General features: G+C 45.6%; 1 pseudogene across 1 annotated transcript; it reads left to right on the top strand.

The window, feature by feature from the left end:
• Nucleotides 1-4269: 4269 nt before the first annotated feature.
• Nucleotides 4270-22420, top strand: LOC118943828 (myosin heavy chain, fast skeletal muscle-like; annotated as a pseudogene). Its single transcript, XR_016491203.1, has 21 exons — nucleotides 4270-4368; nucleotides 7785-7845; nucleotides 7962-8060; nucleotides 9000-9103; nucleotides 9535-9673; nucleotides 10555-10673; nucleotides 10842-10991; nucleotides 11089-11259; nucleotides 11474-11777; nucleotides 12383-12447; nucleotides 12530-12617; nucleotides 12780-12897; nucleotides 13039-13162; nucleotides 13329-13465; nucleotides 19176-19431; nucleotides 19647-19889; nucleotides 20204-20971; nucleotides 21066-21192; nucleotides 21386-21504; nucleotides 21627-21823; nucleotides 21973-22420. The product of XR_016491203.1 is annotated as a myosin heavy chain, fast skeletal muscle-like (transcript).
• Nucleotides 22421-23156: the final 736 nt, after the last annotated feature.

The raw sequence follows: 23156 nt of genomic DNA, 5'->3' as shown, positions 1-23156 counted from the left end.
CTGGCACAGCTCCTGGTATATGTCTGTTACAGCTGGATGAGTCAACAGGCCTGGCATAGCTCCTGGTATATGTCTGTTACAGCTGGATGAGTCAACAGGCCTGGCACAGCTCCTGGTATATGTCTGTTACAGCTGGATGAGTCAACAGGCCTGGCACAGCTACTGGTATATGTCTGTTACAGCTGGATGAGTCAACAGGCCTGGCACAGCTCCTGGTATATGTCTGTTACAGCTGGATGAGTCAACAGGCCTGGCACAGCTCCTGGTATATGTATGTTACAGCTGGATGAGTCAACAGGCCTGGCACAGCTCCTGGTATATGTCTGTTACAGCTGGATGAGTCAACAGACGTGGTGGGCCTGGCACAGCTCCTGGTATATGTCTGTTACAGCTGGATGAGTCAACAGACGTGGTGGGCCTGGCACAGCTCCTGGTATATGTCTGTTACAGCTGGATGAGTCAACAGGCCTGGCACAGCTCCTGGTATATGTCCATTACGTTTACGGGGGGTTCAATCAAGGAAGACATCTTCTGCAAACCACTTGAAATGAGAACAATAGGAGAGGATATTTTTTAAATACTGGGCAGCTTTGTGAAATCAAATTGACTTTTGTAGATGTCAAGATGTGTTGGTATCTGTACTGATGGAGCAAAAGCCGCACCTTGGGTCCACTGCAGCATCTACCAAGAGGCTCTTGGGTCCACTGCAGCATCTACCGAGAGGCTCTTGGGTCCACTGCAGCATCTACCGAGAGGCTCTTGGGTCCACTGCAACATCTACCGAGAGGCTCTTGGGTCCACTGCAACATCTACCGAGAGGCTCTTGGGTCCACTGCAACATCTACCGAGAGGCTCTTGGGTCCACTGCAGCATCTACCAAGAGGCTCTTGGGTCCACTGCTGCATCTACCAAGAGGCTCTTGGGTCCACTGCAGCATCTACCAAGAGGCTCTTGAGTCCACTGCAGCATCTACCAAGAGGCTCTTGGGTCCACTGCAGCATCTACCAAGAGGCTCTTGGGTCCACTGCTGCATCTACCAAGAGGCTCTTGGGTCCACTGCAGCATCTACCAAGAGGCTCTTGCTGCCAAGGGAATGCCTGACAGCTTGAAAGATGTTTTGGACACTACAGTGAAAATGGTTAACTTTGTCAAAGCAAGGCCCCTGACCTTGTGTATTTTCTGCACAATGCAATGATACGGGTAGAAACCATGTAACGCTTCTACAACAGACAGAAGTGCGCTGGTTATCAAGGGGCAAAGTATTGACAGGTTTTATTTAATTGAGAGACGAGCTTAAAGTTTTCTTTACTGATCATAATTTCACTTGTCTGACCGCTTATCCTTATCCTTATAAACTTCAATGGGATTAGGGACATCCCAAGGATGCTGGATATCACAGACCATTTTCAAATCAGATTGGAACCACATTCATAGGTGGTTTGAAATCAGAAGCAAATCAAATTCATGGTCATGAACGGTTAAACTTTTTTTTGTCTCTTACGTGTTGGGCGCTAGCTACTCAGTTAACAGTTTGGCAAGAAAATGTGCGAGCAAACTAGATTGTTTACACCCTAAGGTCGATGTCCCTGCCCAAGATTAAATATAATTAGCATAATTCAAAAACTACCCATAAAAATCCTTCAATTTAATCTAGAAATATCCGTTTTTTTGCCTTGGACGTGTCTCAACCCTCCGCATCCGACTATGTCGCACTTCTGCATCTATGGGCTATAGTACTGTAGTAGAGGACAACTTAAAAATATATTTTGTATACCTAAAGGGTTCCTAAAATTCAAAATGAAATAACTCAATTAGCCATGGTATGACCATCTTAAAACAATTCCATATGTTAGCTGTGTAGAATCCCCGAAAGAGATTCTGGAGGGAAATGACAATTCCATATGTTAGCTGTGTAGAATCCCTGAAAGAGATTCTGGAGGGAAATGACAATTCCGTATGTTAGCTTAGTAGAATCCCTGAAATAGATTCTGGAGGGAAATGGGAGGAGCCTGAAGAATGTCCAAAACAAACAGTTAAATAACCACTGTTAACCTGTCCATCCTGACCTCTGTGAGTCAACATGTAGTATAACTATTCAACACAGTTAACCTCTCCACCCTGACCTCTGTGAGTCAACATGTAGGGAAGGCTTCCTCTGACAGGTGGTTGGCCAGTCTATTTATAGACAAAGTGTGTTAGTGTTTTAGGAAACGGGGATCAATGCAGGACTCAGCAAGGGCTTATCCATGGGCTGGCTAGACTACTGTGGTGTGTGTGTGTGTGTGTGTGTGTGTGTGTGTGTGTGTGTGTGTGTGTCTGTGTTGTGTGTGTGTGTGTGTGTGTGTGTGTCTGTGTTGTGTGTGTGTGTGTGTGTGTGTGTGTGCTCTATAGGATACTGGCAGGGGATCTCCACAGTAGACCCAGGTGTGTGTAGAAGGAAACACAATTAAAAACATTTAAAAATGTTTGTATCTTAAATAGCATGAGCAGTGCACATTCTTAAATAGCATGAGCAGTGCACATTCTTAAATAGCATGGGCAGTGCACATTCTTCAATAGCATGAGCAGTGCACATTTGTACCAGCACGAGAAACTCTATATTTCATGAAATGCATAGCATTACTCAGTGTTTAAATGAATGAATCAGTGTTAAATGAATTAGCATGATATTGATTCTTGACTACACCATTCACCACAGATGAAAAGGGGAAACAGACGTATCTTTGCTAACACCCTGCAGTCAGGTTTTCACACCAGTAGACTAGCTAGCTATGTAAACAACGCCTTCTGTGAACACGTGATGACGGTTACAAGGCGGTGCATATTTACATTTGGTAAGATCATATTTTTTAGACATTACCATTGCTGTTTTAAAAGGATCAGAGAGTGTGTGAGGAAGTGGTGGCAGCAGGGTAACTGAGGGCTTAGTCGTTGCGTACGGGTGTTTCCAGTATATGGAGTTTGTGCGTGAAAAACACATTATTTCTTTAGGGTGCTGATGGTGCCGCCATGACGCCCCATTACAGCTGCCCTTAATACAATGTGCAAGTGGTGTCGTCCTGCGTCATACTTCTGGGTCCTGTCTTTTGAATGGGCTTGTTGATTATATCGACTTATTCATGAAAATGTTTTCATTTAAGATATATAGTACCAGTCAAAAGTTTCCATTTCCCCCATTATTTAAATCAGTCTTCCAAACAGTGTGCCTGGATGTGAAGTGTTTCACTTGTAAATGTTGATCATTGGCCTCGTCTAGTGGATTGGGCTGTCACTGACTCTACTAAAGGCTTGGCTAGGACGAGTCCCCTGCTCCCCCAGACTCTACTAAAGGCTTGGCTAGGACGAGTCCCCTGCTCCCCCAGACTCTACTAAAGGCTTGGCTAGGACGAGTCCCCTGCTCCCCCAGACTCTACTAAAGGCTTGGCTAGGACGATTCCTCTGCTCCCCCAGACTCTACTAAAGGCTTGGCTAGGACGAGTCCCCTGCTCCCTCAGACTCTACTAAAGGCTTGGCTAGGACGAGTCCCCTGCTCCCCCAGACTCTACTAAAGGCTTGGCTAGGACGAGTCCCCTGCTCCCCCAGACTCTACTAAAGGCTTGGCTAGGACGAGTCCCCTGCTCCCCCAGACTCTACTAAAGGCTTGGCTAGGACGAGTCCCCTGCTCCCCCAGACTCTACTAAAGGCTTGGCTAGGACGAGTCCCCTGCTCCCCCAGACTCTACTAAAGGCTTGGCTAGGATGAGTCCCCTGCTCCCCCAGACTCTTCTAAAGGCTTGGCTAGGACGAGTCCCCTGCTCCTCCAGATTCTACTAAAGGCTTGGCAAGGACGAGTCCCCTGCTCCCCCAGACTCTTCTAAAGGCTTGGCTAGGACGAGTCCCCTGCTCCTCCAGACTCTACTAAAGGCTTGGCTAGGACGAGTCCCCTGCTCCACCAGACTCTACTAAAGGCTTGGCTAGGACCAGTCCCCTGCTACCCCAGACTCTTCTAAAGGCTTGGCTAGGACGAGTCCCCTGCTCCCCCAGACTCTACTAAAGGCTTGGCTAGGACGAGTCCCCTGCTCCCCCAGACTCTACTAAAGGCTTGGCTAGGACGAGTCCCCTGCTCCCCCAGACTCTACTAAAGGCTTGGCTAGGACGAGTCCCCTGCTCCCCCAGACTCTTATGTGTGTGGGATTCCCAGTTTTATGTATGTTCTCTGTGTGACATGCGTCACTTACTGTTATTATTTCCAGGTGCTAGATGTTAGAGTCGGACAGGGTTTTACCATTAAATGGCCAGTATTTCCCCTGTGTCTGTGTACAGGTCGGCCTGCTCTGGGAGGATGAGAGAGGGGACGGTGTGGACTGATCCTAATTCCATGAACAAGTTGGTGAGTCTAAAAATAAGGCAGTCCATAAAGAAGGAGGCCGTATCCTCTGGAACACGGCTCAAATAGCAGCAGATCTGCCAACAAAGCAACGAAGCAACGCTAAATTACCTTAGAGATTGCTGTGGAAGCTGGATGTATTTCTGACACTGAACATGGCCATATTGGGCTCGTAACTCATCTGTTGCTTTGGTAGACTGTACTTCTTGCAACTATGCTATCGACTGTATGGGATGAAATTGGAGTGTCAACAACAGCTCAGCAGTTGGGGTTTGATACTTTGACATTTCTATGTCAGCGGGTAACATTCCTAAACGACTTTAGGCTGAATGTAATTCTGACAGCCAGTTTCAGAACGTGGCCGTTGGCTGGAGAAGTTCACTGACAGGGGGGGGGTCGTCATGTGGACTACTTCTTGTAACATGTTGTATGTTTGTCTAAAGATCTGTAAAGCTTGATAGAAAAACACAACGGCTAATTGATCCATGTGCTTCTCCTTGTAAATGTCTGAGATTAATATATTACATTTAACCCTTCATTGACTTCACACTGCGTGCTGAAAAGACCTCATAACCTGTAATGTGGACCACAGAGAGATCCGGTGCAGAACAGCACATTATTTAGACCTTATTGGTCGACCACGAGGTCCTCACATTGCTGACATTGGCCCCTGTAACAGACTTATCATGATATATTAGAGGCACGTATCTCCCTGAGATTACACAGACCCACAATGAATTTGAAAACACATCCAATTTTGATACACTCCCATATCTACTGGGTGAAATTCCACAGTGTGCCATCACAGCAGCAAGATGTGTGACCTGTTACCTCAAGAAAAGGGCAATCAGTGAAGAACAAACACCATTGTAAATACAACCCATATTTATGCTCATTTCTTTTCCCTTTTTGGACTTTAACTATTTGCACATAATTATAACACTGTATATAGACATAATATGACATTTGAAATGTCTTTATTCTTTTGGAACTTTTATGAGCGTAATATTAACTGTTGATGTTTTTATTGTTTATTTCACTTTTTTGTTTATTATCTATTTCACTTGCTTTGTCAATGTAAACATATGTTTCCCCCATGACATTAAAGCCCTTTGAATTGAACTGAATTGAATTGATTTGATATGTGACCTGAAAAATAAGATCTGAATGAAGTCCAGCTTGGTTGTTTTAGGGATCCAGCTTGGTTGTTTTAGGGATCCAGCTTGGTTGTTTTAGGGATCCAGCTTGGTTGTTTTAGGGATCCAGCTTGGTTGTTTTAGGGATCCAGCTTGGATGTTTTAGGGATTCAGCTTGGTTGTTTTAGGGATCCAGCTTGGTTGTTTTAGGGATCCAGCTTGGATGTTTTAGGGATCCAGCTTGGTTGTTTTAGGGATCCAGCTTGGTTGTTTTTAGGGATCCAGCTTGGTTGTTTTAGGGATCCAGCTTGGTTGTTTTAGGGATCCAGCTTGGTTGTTTTAGGGATCCAGCTTGGTTGTTTTAGGGATCCAGCTTGGTTGTTTTAGGGATCCAGCTTGGTTGTTTTAGGGATCCAGCTTGGTTGTTTTAGGGATCCAGCTTGGTTGTTTTAGGGATCCAGCTTGGTTGTTTTAGGGATCTAGCTTGGTTGTTTTAGGGATCCAGCTTGGTTGTTTTAGGGATCCAGATTGGTTGTTTTAGGGATCCAGCTTGGTTGTTTTAGGGATCCAGCTTGGTTGTTTTAGGGATCCAGCTTGGTGGTTTTAGGGATCTAGCTTGGTTGTTTTAGGGATCCAGCTTGGTTGTTTTAGGGATCCAGCTTGGTTGTTTTAGGGATCTAGCTTGGTTGTTTTAGGGATCCAGCTTGGTTGTTTTAGGGATCCAGATTGGTTGTTTTAGGGATCCAGCTTGGTTGTTTTAGGGATCCAGCTTGGTTGTTTTAGGGATCCAGCTTGGTTGTTTTAGGGATCTAGCTTGGTTGTTTTAGGGATCCAGCTTGGTTGTTTTAGGGATCCAGATTGGTTGTTTTAGGGATCCAGCTTGGTTGTTTTAGGGATCCAGATTGGTTGTTTTAGGGATCCAGCTTGGTTGTTTTAGGGATCCAGCTTGGTTGTTTTAGGGATCCAGCTTGGTTGTTTTAGGGATCCAGCTTGGTTGTTTTAGGGATCCAGCTTGGTGGTTTTAGGGATCGGCATGTGACATGTCATGTATTCTGACTGGCTGTGACACTTTTAATGGATTGAATCATGTAGAAAGTGCTGCCGTGTGCCAAAGCTCTTGCGTGTCTCAGGAAAACTCCTGTCTGTGGGGATTAAACTACTTGGCGAGAACAGGGTAAGTGTTGAAAGCACCATTAAAATGTCTTGGATCAAGAGTTACTGTCCGATCCTCCCAAGGTCCTGCCAAAATATTTTAAATATGTACAATGACAGTTTTATTATGACAGTTTACTCAACGGTTTAATGACATCTGCCAGTTAACAGTGTGTCAGAAGCCAGAAACTCCTGTTCTGGACAGCCCCCATTCCACATAGTGTGCAGGTTCTTATTCCACACCAGCACTATGTCCCTCGGATACCAAAACACAGGTCGAATATCATGCCAGATCTTTGCACATTAAAATAACTTTGAATGTCATAAACTCTTAGTCTGCATGGTGTTGATGTTCCCTCCACCCACAAACACGCCAAGTAAATATCTTGTGTCTAATAACAGTGGCATCTGCTCAACTAGTGCATCCAGCAGCTCCCCTCTATGGGGCTTCTTGTACTGATGTGCTGGGTGGACACTGCTCACAGAACAAACAGGAGGTATTCAGGTGAAATGTTCTGAACATTGCTGATAGAAATGTATTGAATAGAGCTGACGTGATTCTCTATTCTACCTGACAGACAGTCATATCTGTTCTACACAATACATTTCTGTCTAAACGTCACCCTATTGAACATTAATATAGCTGGAACCATGATGATGCTATGAATTCAATAATGTCCCCATAATGTTGCTTGAGTATGATAATCAATATGTTGTTTTGTTGCAGACCAGGAGAACCAGTCCGTCCTGATTACGTAAGTTGTTTACTAAAATCTCACTTGAGAAAATGTTTCTACTGCAATATGTTGTGTCACTTGGGTGTGATATATTACATTATGAATGGATTAGGCTACGCATAGGAATGAGTCGATGAGCGGGGATATTTGTTAATGAGAGAGGTACAGGATAGAGGTACAGGATAGAGGTACAGGATAGAGGTACAGGTTAGAGGTACAGGATAGAGGTACAGGATAGAGGTACAGGATAACTGATCCCCCGTCTGTGGAAATCATCGTCCACACGATTAATACGATAGATGTCCAACAAACTGTAACATTTAAAGGGGTCTATCAAAGTAAAATGATAGATGTATTTAGTTAACCTCTTTCTAACCCCCATGCTCTACTTTAGGGTAAATTCATCAGGATTCACTTCCAAGGTAGCAAACTGGCTAAAGCTGACATTGAGACCTGTGAGTTGATTTTCATTGTTTCTCTATGATTTCCTAAATTCACACATATTCTTATTCGGAGAGCATATCATCATATCATATCATTTTATCTCATATTCTCTCTCTCTCTCTCTCAGACCTGCTAGAGAAGTCCAGAGTGTCCTTGCAGCTTCCCGATGAGAGAGGTTACCACATCTTCTTCCAGATGATGACCAATCACAAACCTGACATTATTGGTGAGGCAAAGTAGAGATTCAGAGGGAATGTTTCCTACCTCCATTATAAATACTATTACAATGAGTACATCCATGGTAACAAGTCATCTAGATATGGGTCAGGTCTTTGGGAAATATCTATCAAGTAATGGACTGTGTTAAGTTTTGCAAATGTATCTTTCAAGGATTTGATGTAATCTATCACACGACATCAAAGTGGCCCGTTGGGGTATTTCTGATGATCCCAGGGGTCTCTGACCTTCTGTCTGGTATTATCACATGTCAAATATATTAAATAAAGTAATACTATGATTTAAAAATAGAAAATAGATTGACAAAGCTGTAAAACAGTATCCTAGATATAAACCATACACTTAATGAATACCATTGGTGTTTAATATGAGGGTTTCAGCATGAAACATCCTTAATTTTATTATTATACACATTTGGTTTGATTATATCTGTTTGTTGTCCATGTTTGGGCATCAAGCTGGTGGCAGTTGGTAAACAGTTGTTAAACAGTTGTTAAACCGTTGGTAAACAGTTGGTAAACAGTTGTTAAACAGTTGGTAAACAGTTGTTAAACAGTTGTTAATCAGTTGGTAAACAGTTGGTAAACAGTTGTTAAACAGTTGGTAAACAGTTGGTAAACAGTTGGTAAACAGTTGGTAAACAAAAGGAAATATTTTGAAGAATTGTATATATGAATACATTTTTTTTAAAAGTTATTCGAAAATGAATTACCGAAGTTACGATATTGATGCCATAGATGTTCTGTTACTTGACAAAATTAATGAAGATTTACGGTAAACTTTGGTAAATTACAGCCGATAGCTTTGAAACCCTAACAGTGATATAAGATACTTGAGTCCATCTATTGAGTAAAGGAGAGATATTGTAAAGGTAGGACAGTACAGTTCTAAGAGATTTAACTGACAAGACATCCTCTGTTGTCCATAGAAATGTCACTCATCACCACCAACCCCTACGACTTCCCCATGTGCAGTCAGGGTCAGATCACTGTGGCCAGCATCAACGACAAGGAAGAGCTGGATGCCACAGACGTGAGTCAAACAAAGGGTTCATCATATTCTATATATGGAATGGGTAGGACCACCATACACACTGAATGCACTGTGCAATTCCAACCTGGTGGCTGCTGGGAATGTTCATGTATTTGGTTTTGTTTTATTCTGCCTTGTTGTTAGTTAGGCATGTGCCTCAGGGAACTCTTCATGCCTTCACACTTCACCTTGAGGCCCATACTGTACATGTAAGAAATCCACAAGAGAGTGTCACTAAGTCCCTGTGGAACTGTGTCAAATGTATCTTGTGATGTCATCTACCAGTGTTGGTCAAGTGTAATCACGTGGATCTGAGAAGCCAGTCAAATGTCCATCCCATTTGTTCTGCTGAGAGCACAGAACTGTAGTGTACTGTATGTGAGAAAACTACCGTTCAGTTCATCACTGTTGTACTTCCTGTCTAATGCCAGGATGCCATTACAATCCTGGGCTTCACTAATGATGAGAAAAATAGCATCTACAAGCTGACAGGAGCTGTACTGCACCATGGCAACTTGAAATTCAAGCAGAAGCAGCGTGAGGAGCAGGCCGAGCAAGACGGCACAGAGGGTGAGTCCCAATCATAGATATACAATATATAAACATTAGTTCCAGTCCAAGTCCCAGTCATATATATACAATATGTAAACATTAGTCCCAGTCCCACTCATAGATATACAATATGTAAACATTAGTCCCAGTCCCAGTCCCACTCATAGATATACAATATGTAAACATTAGTCCCAGTCCCACTCATAGATATACAATATGTAAACATTAGTCCCAGTCCCAGTCCCACTCATAGATATACAATATGTAAACATTAGTCCCAGTCCCAGTCCCACTCATAGATGTACAATATGTAAACATTAGTCCCATTCCCAGTCCCAGTCAGAGATATACAATATGTAAACATTAGTCCCAGTCCCACTCATAGATATACAATATGTAAACATTAGTCCCAGTCCCAGTCCCACTCATAGATATACAATATGTAAACATTAGTCCCATTCCCAGTCCCACTCATAGATATACAATATGTAAACATTAGTCCCATTCCCAGTCCCAGTCATAGATATACAATATGTAAACATTAGTCCCAGTCCCACTCATAGATATACAATATGTAAACATTAGTCCCAGTCCCAGTCCCACTCATAGATATACAATATGTAAACATTAGTCCCATTCCCAGTCCCAGTCATAAATATACAATATATAAAGCATTAGTCCCAGTCCCAGTCCCACTCATAGATATACAACGTGTAAGATAGACAGAGCCTCATCAAAGTCCGGCAGGAGATCATTTATGGAGACCAAATTCCAACCTCCAGAAATGATTTAAAATGATGGAAGTGGGTTCAAATCAAAACCTAACCCTTTTGTCAGTGTGACATCAGAAACACGTGATCTTGTGTTTCTGAGTCTGTTGTTGTTGGTTCTCTCTCCAGTGGCTGATAAAATCGGCTACCTGCTGGGCCTGAACTCAGCTGAGATGCTGAAGGCTCTGTGCTACCCCAAAGTGAAGGTCGGCAATGAGTATGTGACCAAGGGACAGACTGTGCCTCAGGTAAGGCGGCCAAACACAGCGTCTACCATTTTCTGAGAACCATACATCTTTTGGTGATGAGTGAATTGCTGGTTTTGAATAGTGGTGATGTTTTCCCCGAGCTCTTTTCACCTTGTCACTAGACATGGTCAATATCTCATGTATTCATTTGAGGTATTATCATTGCAGGTTAATAACTCAGTCTCGGCTCTGGCCAAGTCCATCTATGAGAGGATGTTCTTGTGGATGGTCATCCGTATCAACGAGATGTTGGACACCAAGAATCCAAGGCAGTTCTACATCGGTGTGCTCGACATTGCCGGGTTTGAGATCTTTGATGTGAGTCTGAGACCAGAACAAGACAATTAGTTGTGATTGAGAGGGATTCCAGCCTTGTATGATGATGAAATGATCACTTCTGAAATTCCATCAACAGTACAACAGCATGGAGCAGCTGTGCATCAACTTCACCAATGAGAAACTGCAACAGTTTTTCAACCACACCATGTTCGTCCTGGAACAAGAGGAGTACAAGAAGGAGGGAATCGTCTGGGCCTTCATTGACTTCGGCATGGACTTGGCTGCCTGCATTGAGCTTATTGAGAAGGTAAGCTGTCTGTCAGGATTATAATGGACCTCAACAGCAAAGCTCATATGGAGATATTATCACATGGTACAACACATCTGACTGTTGATAACTCAATTTGTTTACTATTGTGCCCCTAAATGAAGATACTCTCATAATAGCATATTTGCTAAAAGAACAAATGTGATCCTAAATGTAAATATCACTAATTTGATGTACATCTCTTTTCGTAAAGCCATTGGGCATCTTCTCCATCCTTGAAGAGGAGTGCATGTTCCCCAAGGCTTCAGACACTTCCTTCAAGAACAAGCTGTATGACCAGCATCTTGGCAAAAACAAGGCATTTGAGAAGCCCAAGCCTGCCAAAGGCAAGGCAGAGGCCCACTTCTCCCTGGTGCACTACGCCGGCACTGTGGACTACAACATCACTGGCTGGCTGGACAAGAACAAGGACCCCCTGAACGACTCAGTTCTTCAGCTGTACGGGAAGTCTTCAGTCAAACTGATGGCTACACTGTATGTCGCTGCCCCACCTGAGGGTAAGACTAGCAGAACATCAAAAGACTTCATGAAGAACTAGTTACAAATCACTCCCATATTCTTTAAAGGGTCAGTCTGCAGTTGCTACATCCATTCGTGGACTTAAAATATATGTACCCATTCATTCTTGATATGTATCCATTCATTCTTGATATGTACCCATTCATTCTTGAAGAACATCGGCTTGGTTCACCTGTCGTACCCCATCAGAACCCAAAATATGAGCTTGTTTAAATGTTTGTAAGCAAAGTAAAAGGAAACATGCACTTTACAGCCTCAAAACATTATTAAAACTATCATTTTGATATCATGGATGGTCAGTCCTTCAATACATGTATCTGTCTATAAATTTGAGTGGTTATGTTTCTCCAGCACCATCTCTGTTTTTTATTGAAACAGGGGCAGGGAGCATGCTTTGTGATTGTTTCAACTGCTGATTGCTGCTTTAAATGTATCACAATTTGTCAGGGTGATTTACTGGGTTAATTTACTCATTCAATAGGTGTTATTTTACACAATCTCATTGGCAGCATTTGCATTAAGATAAGGGTGAAATTAACATGAGATTCTCTCATTTATATGGAACTTTTCTCCATTATAACAGATACAACCAAGAAAGGAGGCAAGAAGAAGGGTGGTTCCATGCAGACTGTGACCTCCCAGTTCAGGGTGAGCTTTTAAAATGTGGATATTCAGCTGTAGTGATTATCAGAATTGATTTCTGAGAACATGGTTTGTAACCCTCCTACAGGAGAACTTACATAAGCTGATGACCAACTTGAGGAGCACTCATCCTCACTTTGTACGCTGCCTGATCCCCAACGAGTCAAAGACTCCAGGTACAATAGATGTTAAATATGAGTTAAATATGTATAGATATGTATGTATCTATATACAATAGAGTTAAATATGACATCTTGTCAGTACAGTATCGGTAACATTAACAAACCAGTCTTTAACCTGTTTATGAGTATTTAAAGAGACTTGGTTTGTGTTTCCAGGTCTGATGGAGAACTTCCTGGTTATCCACCAGCTCAGGTGTAATGGTGTTCTGGAGGGTATCAGGATCTGCAGGAAGGGCTTCCCCAGTAGAATCATCTATGCTGACTGCAAGCAGAGGTACACACACACACACACACACACACACACACACACACACACACACTAATCTTCTCTAAGGGTTTTCCCAACATCAGAATAGCCTTATTATTTTACGTAATATAACCGACCTATTACATCTTGACATTTCTCCTGATTTAGGTACAAAGTACTGAATGCCAGTGTCATCCCCGAGGGCCAGTTCATCGACAACAAGAAGGCTTCTGAGAAGCTGCTTGGGTCCATTGATGTGAATCACAAGGACTACAAGTTTGGACACACCAAGGTCAGTCAAATATACCCCCAAGCAAAAACGAATTTCTATGTAAAAAAAGCAATGTATGAGGTGAAGAAAAGTTAAGTAAAGAAATAAAAACAAAAGCTAAAACACTTTCTATCTCTTACCACCTCTTACCACTGGTTCCATAATTGACCATCTCAACCTGTGTCAGGTGTTCTTCAAAGCCGGTCTGCTGGGTGTCCTGGAGGAGATGAGAGATGAGAAGCTGGCCTCTCTGGTCGGCATGGTCCAGGCTCTCAGCCGTGGATTCCTCATGAGGAGAGAGTTCACCAAGATGATGGAGAGGAGGTGAGGAAGAGTAGACATCTTGGCAAAGAATTCTGTCAAACACCTGCATGTTGTCATGTACTGTCATGTTGTCTTGTCTCTGTCCTTTCCCTTCACCCTGTCTCCCTCTGCTGGTCGTGTTAGGTTACCTTTTCTCCCCCGCTTTCCCCCAGCTGTCCCTTGTCTCCTCTAACTACCCATTCACCCCGTTCCCCACCTGTTCCCTTTTTTCCCTCTGATTAGGTCCCAATATCTCTCTCTGTTTCTGCTCCTGTCCTTGTCGGATTCTTGTTTGTTTGTGTCATTCATGCCTGAACCAGACTGTCGTCATGTTTGCTGTAACCTTGTCCTGTCCTGTCGGAATCTGCCGGTCCATCTGAGCCTACCTATGTTTGGTAATTAAAGAAGCTCTGTTTAAGTTGATTCGCTTTTGGGTCCTCATTCACGCACCGTAACAGAAGAATCCGACCAAGAATGGACCCAGCGACTTCGGATCCTCTCCACTCAGCCGTCGAGATCCAGGGAGCGATGCTAGGCAGACACAAGCAGGAATTGTCTGCTGCTCGACATGCCATTGAGACCCTGGCCACCCAAGTCTCCAACCTCACAGAACAGGTTCACCATCTCCGCCTCGATCCACCGGCCACTTCCAGGGCTTTCGAATCTCCGGAGCCCAGAATCAATAACCCGCCGTGTTACTCTGGGGAGCCCACTGAATGCCGCTCGTTCCTCACCCAGTGTGATATTGTGTTTTCTCTCCAGCCCAACACTTACTCCAGGAGCACTGCTCGTGTCGCCTACGTCATATCTCTCCTTATTGGACGGGCTCGTGAGTGGGGCACGGCAATCTGGGAGGCAAGGGCTGAGTGTACTAACCAGTATCAAGACTTTAAGGAGGAGATGATACGGGTTTTTGATCGATCTGTTTTTGGGGAGGAGGCTTCCAGGGCCCTGTCTTCCCTATGTCAAGGCAATCGATCCATAACAGACTACTCTATTGAGTTTCGCACTCTTGCTGTCTCCAGTGGCTGGAACGAGCCGGCCTTGCTCGCTCGTCTTCTGGAGGGCTTCCGCGCAGAGGTAAAGGATGAGATTCTCTCCCGGGAGGTTCCTTCCAGCGTGGATTCCTTGATTGAACTCGCTATTCGCATTGAGCGACGGGTTGATCTTCGTCACCGAGCTCGTGGAAAGGAGCTCGCGCTCTCCGTCGCCTCCCTCTCCGCATCACTACCATCTTCCTCTGCCGGCTCGGGTGCTGAGCCCATGCAGCTGGGAGGTATCCGCATCTCGACTGAGGAGAGGGAACGGAGAATCACCAACCGCCTCTGTCTCTATTGCGGTTCCGCTGGTCATTTTGTCACTTCATGTCCAGTAAAAGGCCAGAGCTCGTCAGTAAGCGGAGGGCTACTGGTGAGCGCTACTACTCCTGTCTCTCCTTCAAGATCCTGCACTACCTTGTCGGTCCATCTACGCTGGACCGGTTCGTCAGCTTCCTGCAGTGCCTTAATAGACTCTGGGGCGGAGGGCTGTTTTATGGACGAGACCTGGGCTCGGGAACATGACATTCCTCTCAGACAGTTAAAGGAGCCCACGGCCTTGTTCGCCCTGGATGGTAGTCCTCTCCCCAGGATTCAGCGTGAGACGCTACCTTTAACCCTCACTGTTTCTGGTAATCATAGTGAAACCATTTCTTTTTTAATTTTTCGTTCACCTTTTACACCTGTTGTTTTGGGCCATCCCTGGCTAGTTTGTCATAATCCTTCCATTAATTGGTCTAGTAATTCTATCCTCTCCTGGAACGTCTCTTGTCATGTGAAATGTTTAATGTCTGCTATCCCTCCTGTTTCCTCTGTCTCTTCTTCACAGGAGGAGCCTGGTGATTTGACAGGGGTGCCGGAGGAATATCACGATCTGCGCACGGTGTTCAGTCGGTCCAGGGCCACCTCTCTTCCTCCACACCGGTCGTATGATTGTAGTATTGATCTCCTTCCGGGAACCACCCCCCCCCGGGGTAGACTATACTCTCTGTCGGCTCCCGAACGTAAGGCTCTCGAAGATTATTTGTCTGTAGCTCTTGACGCCGGTACCATAGTCCCCTCCTCCTCTCCCGCCGGAGCGGGGTTTTTTTTTGTCAAGAAGAAGGACGGGTCTCTGCGCCCCTGCATAGATTATCGAGGGCTGAATGACATAACAGTGAAGAATCGTTATCCGCTTCCTCTTATGTCTTCAGCCTTCGAGATCCTGCAGGGAGCCAGGTTTTTCACTAAGTTGGACCTTCGTAACGCTTACCATCTCGTGCGCATCAGGGAGGGGGACGAGTGGAAGACGGCGTTTAACACTCCGTTAGGGCACTTTGAATACCGGGTTCTTCCTTTCGGCCTCGCTAACGCTCCAGCTGTCTTTCAGGCATTAGTCAATGATGTCCTGAGAGACATGCTGAACATCTTTGTTTTCGTTTACCTTGACGATATCCTGATTTTTTCACCGTCACTCCAGATTCATGTTCAGCACGTTCGACGTGTCCTCCAGCGCCTTTTAGAGAATTGTCTTTTTGTGAAGGCTGAGAAGTGCACTTTTCATGCCTCCTCCGTCACATTTCTCGGTTCTGTTATTTCCGCTGAAGGCATTAAGATGGATCCCGCTAAGGTCCAAGCTGTCATTGATTGGCCCGTCCCTAAGTCACGCGTCGAGCTGCAGCGCTTTCTCGGCTTCGCGAACTTCTATCGTCGTTTCATCCGTAATTTCGGTCAGGTGGCAGCTCCTCTCACAGCCCTTACTTCTGTCAAGACGTGCTTTAAGTGGTCCGTTTCCGCCCAGGGAGCTTTTGATCTCCTCAAGAATCGTTTTACATCCGCTCCTATCCTTGTTACACCTGACGTCTCTAGACAGTTCGTTGTCGAGGTTGACGCGTCAGAGGTGGGAGTGGGAGCCATCCTTTCTCAGCGCTCCCTCTCTGACGACAAGGTCCACCCATGCGCGTATTTTTCTCATCGCCTGTCGCCGTCGGAACGTAACTATGATGTGGGTAACCGCGAACTGCTCGCCATCCGGTTAGCCCTAGGCGAATGGCGACAGTGGTTGGAGGGGGCGACCGTTCCTTTTGTCGTTTGGACTGACCATAGGAACCTTGAGTACATCCGTTCTGCCAAACGACTTAATGCGCGTCAGGCGCGTTGGGCGCTGTTTTTCGCTCGTTTCGAGTTCGTGATTTCTTATCGTCCGGGCTCTAAGAACACCAAGCCTGATGCTTTGTCTCGTCTCTTCAGTTCTTCAGTAGCCTCCACTGACCCCGAGGGGATTCTCCCTGAGGGGCGTGTTGTCGGGTTGACTGTCTGGGGAATTGAGAGGCAGGTAAAGCAAGCACTCACTCAAACTCCGTCGCCGCGCGCTTGTCCTAGGAACCTTCTTTTCGTTCCCGTTCCTACTCGTCTGGCCGTTCTTCAGTGGGCTCACTCTGCCAAGTTAGCCGGCCACCCTGGCGTTCGGGGTACGCTTGCTTCCATTCGCCAGCGTTTCTGGTGGCCCACCCGGGAGCATGACACGCGTCGTTTCGTGGCTGCTTGTTCGGTCTGCGCGCAGACTAAGTCCGGTAACTCTCCTCCTGCCGGCCGTCTCAGGCCGCTTCCTATTCCCTCTCGACCGTGGTCTCACATCGCCTTAGATTTTGTCACCGGACTGCCTTCGTCAGCGGGGAAGACTGTTATTCTTACGGTTGTCGATAGGTTCTCTAAGGCGGCTCATTTCATTCCCCTTGCTAAGCTTCCTTCTGCTAAAGAGACGGCACAAATCATCATCGAGAATGTTTTCAGAATTCATGGCCTTCCGTCAGACGTCGTTTCGGACAGAGGTCCGCAATTCACGTCTCAATTTTGGAGGGAGTTTTGCCGTTTGATTGGGGCTTCCGTCAGTCTCTCTTCCGGCTTTCACCCCCAGTCTAACGGTCAAGCAGAACGGGCCAATCAGACTATTGGTCGCATCTTACGCAGTCTTTCTTTTCGCAACCCTGCGTCTTGGTCAGAACAGCTCCCCTGGGCAGAATACGCCCACAACTCGCTTCCTTCGTCTGCGACCGGGCTATCTCCTTTTCAGAGTAGCCTCGGGTACCAGCCTCCGTTGTTCTCATCTCAGTTCGCCGAGTCCAGCGTCCCCTCCGCTCAGGCTTTTGTCCAACGTTGCGAGCGCACCTGGAAGAGGGTCAGGTCTGCACTTTGCCGTTATAGGGCGCAGACTGTGAGAGCTGCTAATAAGCGTAGAACTAAGAGCCCTAGATATTGTCGCGGTCAGAGAGTTTGGCTCTCCACTCAGAACCTTCCCCTTAAGACGGCTTCTCGCAAGTTGACCCCGCGGTTCATTGGTCCATTCCGTATCTCTCAGGTCATTAATCCTGTCGCAGTGCGACTTCTTCTTCCGCGATATCTTCGTCGCGTCCACCCGGTCTTCCATGTCTCCTGTGTTAAGCCCGTTCTTCGCGCCCCCGCTCGTCTTCCCCCCCCCCCCCCCATCCTTGTCGAGGGCGCAGCTATCTACAGGGTCCGTAAAATCTTGGACATGCGTCCTCGGGGCCGTGGTCATCAGTACCTAGTTGACTGGGAGGGGTACGGTCCTGAGGAGAGGAGTTGGGTTCCCTCTCGGGACGTGCTGGACCGTGCGCTGATTGATGATTTCCTCCGTTGCCGCCAGGTTTCCTCCTCGAGTGCGCCAGGAGGCGCTCGGTGAGTGGGGGGGTACTGTCATGTACTGTCATGTTGTCTTGTCTCTGTCCTTTCCCTTCACCCTGTCTCCCTCTGCTGGTCGTGTTAGGTTACCTTTTCTCCCCCGCTTTCCCCCAGCTGTCCCTTGTCTCCTCTAACTACCCATTCACCCCGTTCCCCACCTGTTCCCTTTTTTCCCTCTGATTAGGTCCCAATATCTCTCTCTGTTTCTGCTCCTGTCCTTGTCGGATTCTTGTTTGTTTGTGTCATTCATGCCTGAACCAGACTGTCGTCATGTTTGCTGTAACCTTGTCCTGTCCTGTCGGAATCTGCCGGTCCATCTGAGCCTACCTATGTTTGGTAATTAAAGAAGCTCTGTTTAAGTTGATTCGCTTTTGGGTCCTCATTCACGCACCGTAACACATGTAATGTATAATGATCGTGTACTGAATATGCTGTGAGTTGTTCAGGATGAGAAAGTACATGTTATAATATTCTATTAAAGCAGCAGGTTGGGATTTAGCAAGCTGTTCAATTGTTATTTAAATAAGTGATATTTACCCATTAATTCTGGAATAATATGAACTGCTTTGTGATCTTAACATCACCTGTCAGTTCTTTCATCTAGAGCGCCGTCTATACATTTAAGAGGGATTACATTTCCCTAGCCTCATTCCTCAGCTGTATGCAAAAAGTGGTGGGGTCCCCATTTTGTTATTCTCGGAATCGCAGAATGTAGCTTTAAAGACGTCATCCAGTGACTTTATTTTTTACTTTTCCAGTTAAGGAATACTGGGAATGCCACTCCTTGAAGTTTGCAGTTGTATATAAAAAAAAAACTCAAAACATATATTTTTACCCTTTAGTGTGCATACTTTACTGTATTTATACTTGGGATATCGTTTTCCACAGGAAAAGTAAAAAACAAAAACACTGGAGGAGATATTTAAGCATGTCACTCACCACGTCACTCACCACGTCACTCACCACGTCACTCACCACGTCACTCACCATGTCACTCTATCCTTTCTGTGGACCAGAGATTCAATTTTCACCATCCAGTACAACATCCGTTCATTCATGAATGTGAAAACCTGGCCATGGATGAAGTTGTACTTCAAGATCAAGCCCCTGCTGCAGAGCGCTGAGACTGAGAAGGAGCTGGCCAACATGAAGGAGAACTATGAGAAGATGACGTCGGACTTGGCCAAGGCTCTGGCCAAGAAGAAGGAGTTGGAGGAGAAGATGGTGGCCATGGTGCAGGAGAAGAATGACCTGGCGCTTCAAGTCGCATCTGTGAGTGAGCAACAACCCTCATCAGAGCACATTTAGACACACAAGTACACAGATACTAACACAATCGCTATGTGGCTAATTCAAGAAAATGCCCATGGTATATATTTATATTTAAAACATTTAAATTGATTTGCTCTGAATTATTTGACTAAATAAAGTCTATATTTTGATACACAAAGTGAAAACACCGTTTTTTTCTCCTGTTCTGAAACCAGGATTCAGAGAATCTGAACGATGCTGAGGAAAGGTGCGAGGGGCTCATCAAGAGCAAGATCCAGCTGGAGGCCAAACTCAAAGAGACGACTGAGAGGCTGGAGGATGAGGAGGAGATGAATGCTGAGTTGACTGCCAAGAAGAGGAAGCTGGAGGATGAGTGCTCATAGCTGAAGAAGGACATTGATGACCTGGAGCTCACCTTGGCCAAAGTGGAGAAGGAGAAGCACGCCACTGAAAACAAGGTCTTGTAGACAGTCTAACCAAACAATAATCCAAAGAATCATCAACTCAAAACAGAAATGTAATTCAAGTCTTTTTGTGAGTGCAGTAAAAATTAAGACACAAAATAGTGGAATTTCAGTTGTGGTGCACTCCCCAAATTCATTACATGTTTTGCTCCCCCTTCGTTAATGATTTCCATTCAGCACACTGGCATGGAGTACAGGGCCATCTAGTGTTGAATCTATAGTACAGAACTTGTTGACACATTTCTATTATCCATTTAACCACTTATGGTGAAGTGACCAAAAACGAAATTTGTTGTGGCCGTTTTCAGGTTAAAAACCTGACAGAGGAGATGGCGTCTATGGATGAGAGTGTTGCCAAGCTGACCAAGGAGAAGAAAGCCCTCCAAGAGGCCCACCAGCAGACACTGGACGACCTGCAGGCAGAGGAGGACAAAGTCAACACTCTGACCAAGGCCAAGACCAAGATGGAACAGCAAGTGGACGACGTGATGTTGCTTCTTACCGTTGTTAGGTTGGTTCCTGCATGGGACAATGTCTAATGAATATATTAAATATGTTAGTGTAGCTGGCTATGTATAAACACATTTATGATAAATATACAGTACATGCTGTTATTATGTAGTGAGGTTCAATTGTTTCAACTGTATTGTAGTGTTCATTCCCCCTGCTCCTGACCCTTTTTCTAGGCCCGTATTGAGGAGCTGGAGGAGGAAATTGAGGCTGAGCGTGCTGCCAGGGCCAAGGTTGAGAAGCAGAGGGCTGATCTCTCCAGGGAACTTGAGGAGATCAGCGAGAGACTGGAGGAGGCCGGAGGCGCCACTGCTGCTCAGATTGAGATGAACAAGAAGCGTGAGGCTGAGTTCCAGAAGCTGCGTCGTGATCTTGAAGAGTCCACCCTGCAGCATGAGGCCACAGCCGCCGCTCTGCGCAAGAAGCAGGCCGACAGTGTGGCTGAGCTCGGGGAGCAGATCGACAACCTGCAGCGCGTCAAGCAGAAGCTGGAGAAGGAGAAGAGCGAGTACAAGATGGAGATTGATGACCTCTCCAGCAACATGGAGGCTGTCGCCAAGGCTAAGGTGAGTAGTGATGTTTTGGTCAAGCAGTGTTGAGGGTCAACTACATTACCATTCAATAAACTGAAGTTGACAGTCACATATGTTTCACTAACAGGGCAATCTGGAGAAGATGTGCCGTACTCTTGAGGACCAGCTGAGCGAGCTCAAGACTAAGAATGATGAGAATGCTCGCCAGGTCAACGACATCAGCGGACAGAGGGCCAGACTCCTGACAGAAAATGGTACCTCCAACAATGAACAACAAACCAATATAGTTCACCTCAGTAGTACACAATAACATGTGTCGGGGGCTGTAAATTCAGTCCACACAGTTTCTGCACTACGATTCCTCAAAATAAAATGTCAATCTTCGAGTTTGAGTCCCCATAACAAGACACAGAGTCCCCATAACAAGATGTTCCTCTTTCCCTGCAGGTGAGTTTGGTCGCCAGCTGGAGGAGAAGGAAGCCCTGGTGTCTCAGCTGACCAGAGGCAAACAGGCCTTCACCCAGCAGGTGGAGGAGCTGAAGAGACTGATTGAGGAGGAGGTCAAGGTAAGGCACAGTTTAGATCTTTATCTACACATAGACTGTTTCTACACCTCCCTCAGAGACTTCTACTGTCATCTGTTTTACTCTCCCTCTCTAATCTCTCTTTGTCTTTCTTTATCTCTCAGGCTAAAAACGCACTGGCCCATGGTGTCCAGTCTGCCCGCCATGATTGTGATCTCCTGAGAGAGCAGTTTGAGGAGGAGCAGGAGGCCAAGGCAGAGCTGCAGCGCGTTATGTCCAAGGCCAACAGTGAGGTGGCTCAGTGGAGGACTAAGTATGAAACTGATGCCATCCAACGCACAGAGGAGCTGGAGGAGGCCAAGTGAGTTGCTCTCAATAGTAAAGACTAAAATAAATGCTGTGGATGGTGAGGCTGGTTGGGGATCTGAGAAAATGGTACTTCAATATGTAGTGCAGTATTTGTTTCACAACAAGTTACTCACCATAACACCACCCGCTGTTGTCCAACAGGAAGAAGCTGGCCCAGCGTCTGCAGGAGGCTGAGGAGACCATTGAGGCGACCAACTCAAAGTGTGCCTCCCTGGAGAAGACCAAGCAGAGACTGCAGGGAGAGGTGGAGGACCTCATGATTGACGTTGAGAGAGCCAACGCCATGGCCGCCAACCAATATTTGAAACTGGTATCATTTCCTATTTATTATTCCTCCAGTGGTGATCTTTTGTTTTGGACAGGCAGACCAGTTGTATAAGTGAAGCATTTAGAGAGAGGTTTAGTGCTTTTATATTTAATCATCTCAACCCACCCAATTCATATTCATTATTTAGATAGGCACACTTTATTTTGTCTGGATTAGCATCCCAGATAAATCTAAATATTTTTTGCTCATATGATTTGAAAAAAACGAATCATCAGGAGTAGGCAGCTCCGTAAGTAAGTGAGTAAGCTGAGATATGACTAAGTGTCACGCCCTGACCTTAGTTATCTTTATTTTCTTTATGATTTGGTTAAGTCAGGGTGTGACTAGGGTGGTTTGTGTAGTTTTTGTATTGTCTAAGGGTTTTGGTTTATTTATGGTGTTTAACTAGTCTAGGTGTTTATATGTCTATGGTTGCCTAGATTGGTTCTCAATCAGAGGCAGCTGTTTATCGTTGTCTCTGATTTGGGACCATATTTAGGTAGCCATGTTCAATGGATAGTTTGTGGGTTGTTATTCTTTGTTTTGCCTGTTTGCAGTAGTTATATAGCGTCACGGTTCTTTTCATTGAAAGAGTTATGTACGCTTATCGCGCTGCGCCTTGGTCTCCTCATTATGACGACCGTGACAGGACAACCCACACTACAGGGACCAAGCAGCGTGAAAAGGAGGAACAGCGCTTAATGGGGAGATGGACCTGGGAGGAGATATTAGATGGAGCAGGACCCTGGACACAGCCGGGGAGTATCGCCGTCCTAAGGAGGAGTTAGAGGCAGCGAAAGTGGAACGGTGATACTATGAGGATAAATACCGGAGAATAGAGGAACAGCGAAGATATGAAGGTACACTGCTAGCACGGAAGCCCGAAAGGCAGCCCCAATATTTTTTTTTTTTTGGGGGGGGGGGGGGGTGGCACACGAGGAGATTGGCTGAGTCAGGTAGAAGACCTGAGCCAACTCCTGTGCTTACTGTGGGGAGCGTGTTACTGGTCAGGCACCGT

The sequence above is a fragment of the Oncorhynchus mykiss genome, chromosome 23 (genome assembly GCF_057628025.1).
Source record: "Oncorhynchus mykiss isolate SJ-2025 chromosome 23, ASM5762802v1, whole genome shotgun sequence".
In the NCBI taxonomy this organism is placed as follows: domain Eukaryota; kingdom Metazoa; phylum Chordata; class Actinopteri; order Salmoniformes; family Salmonidae; genus Oncorhynchus; species Oncorhynchus mykiss.
This window is presented reverse-complemented; position numbering and strand designations above follow the sequence as displayed.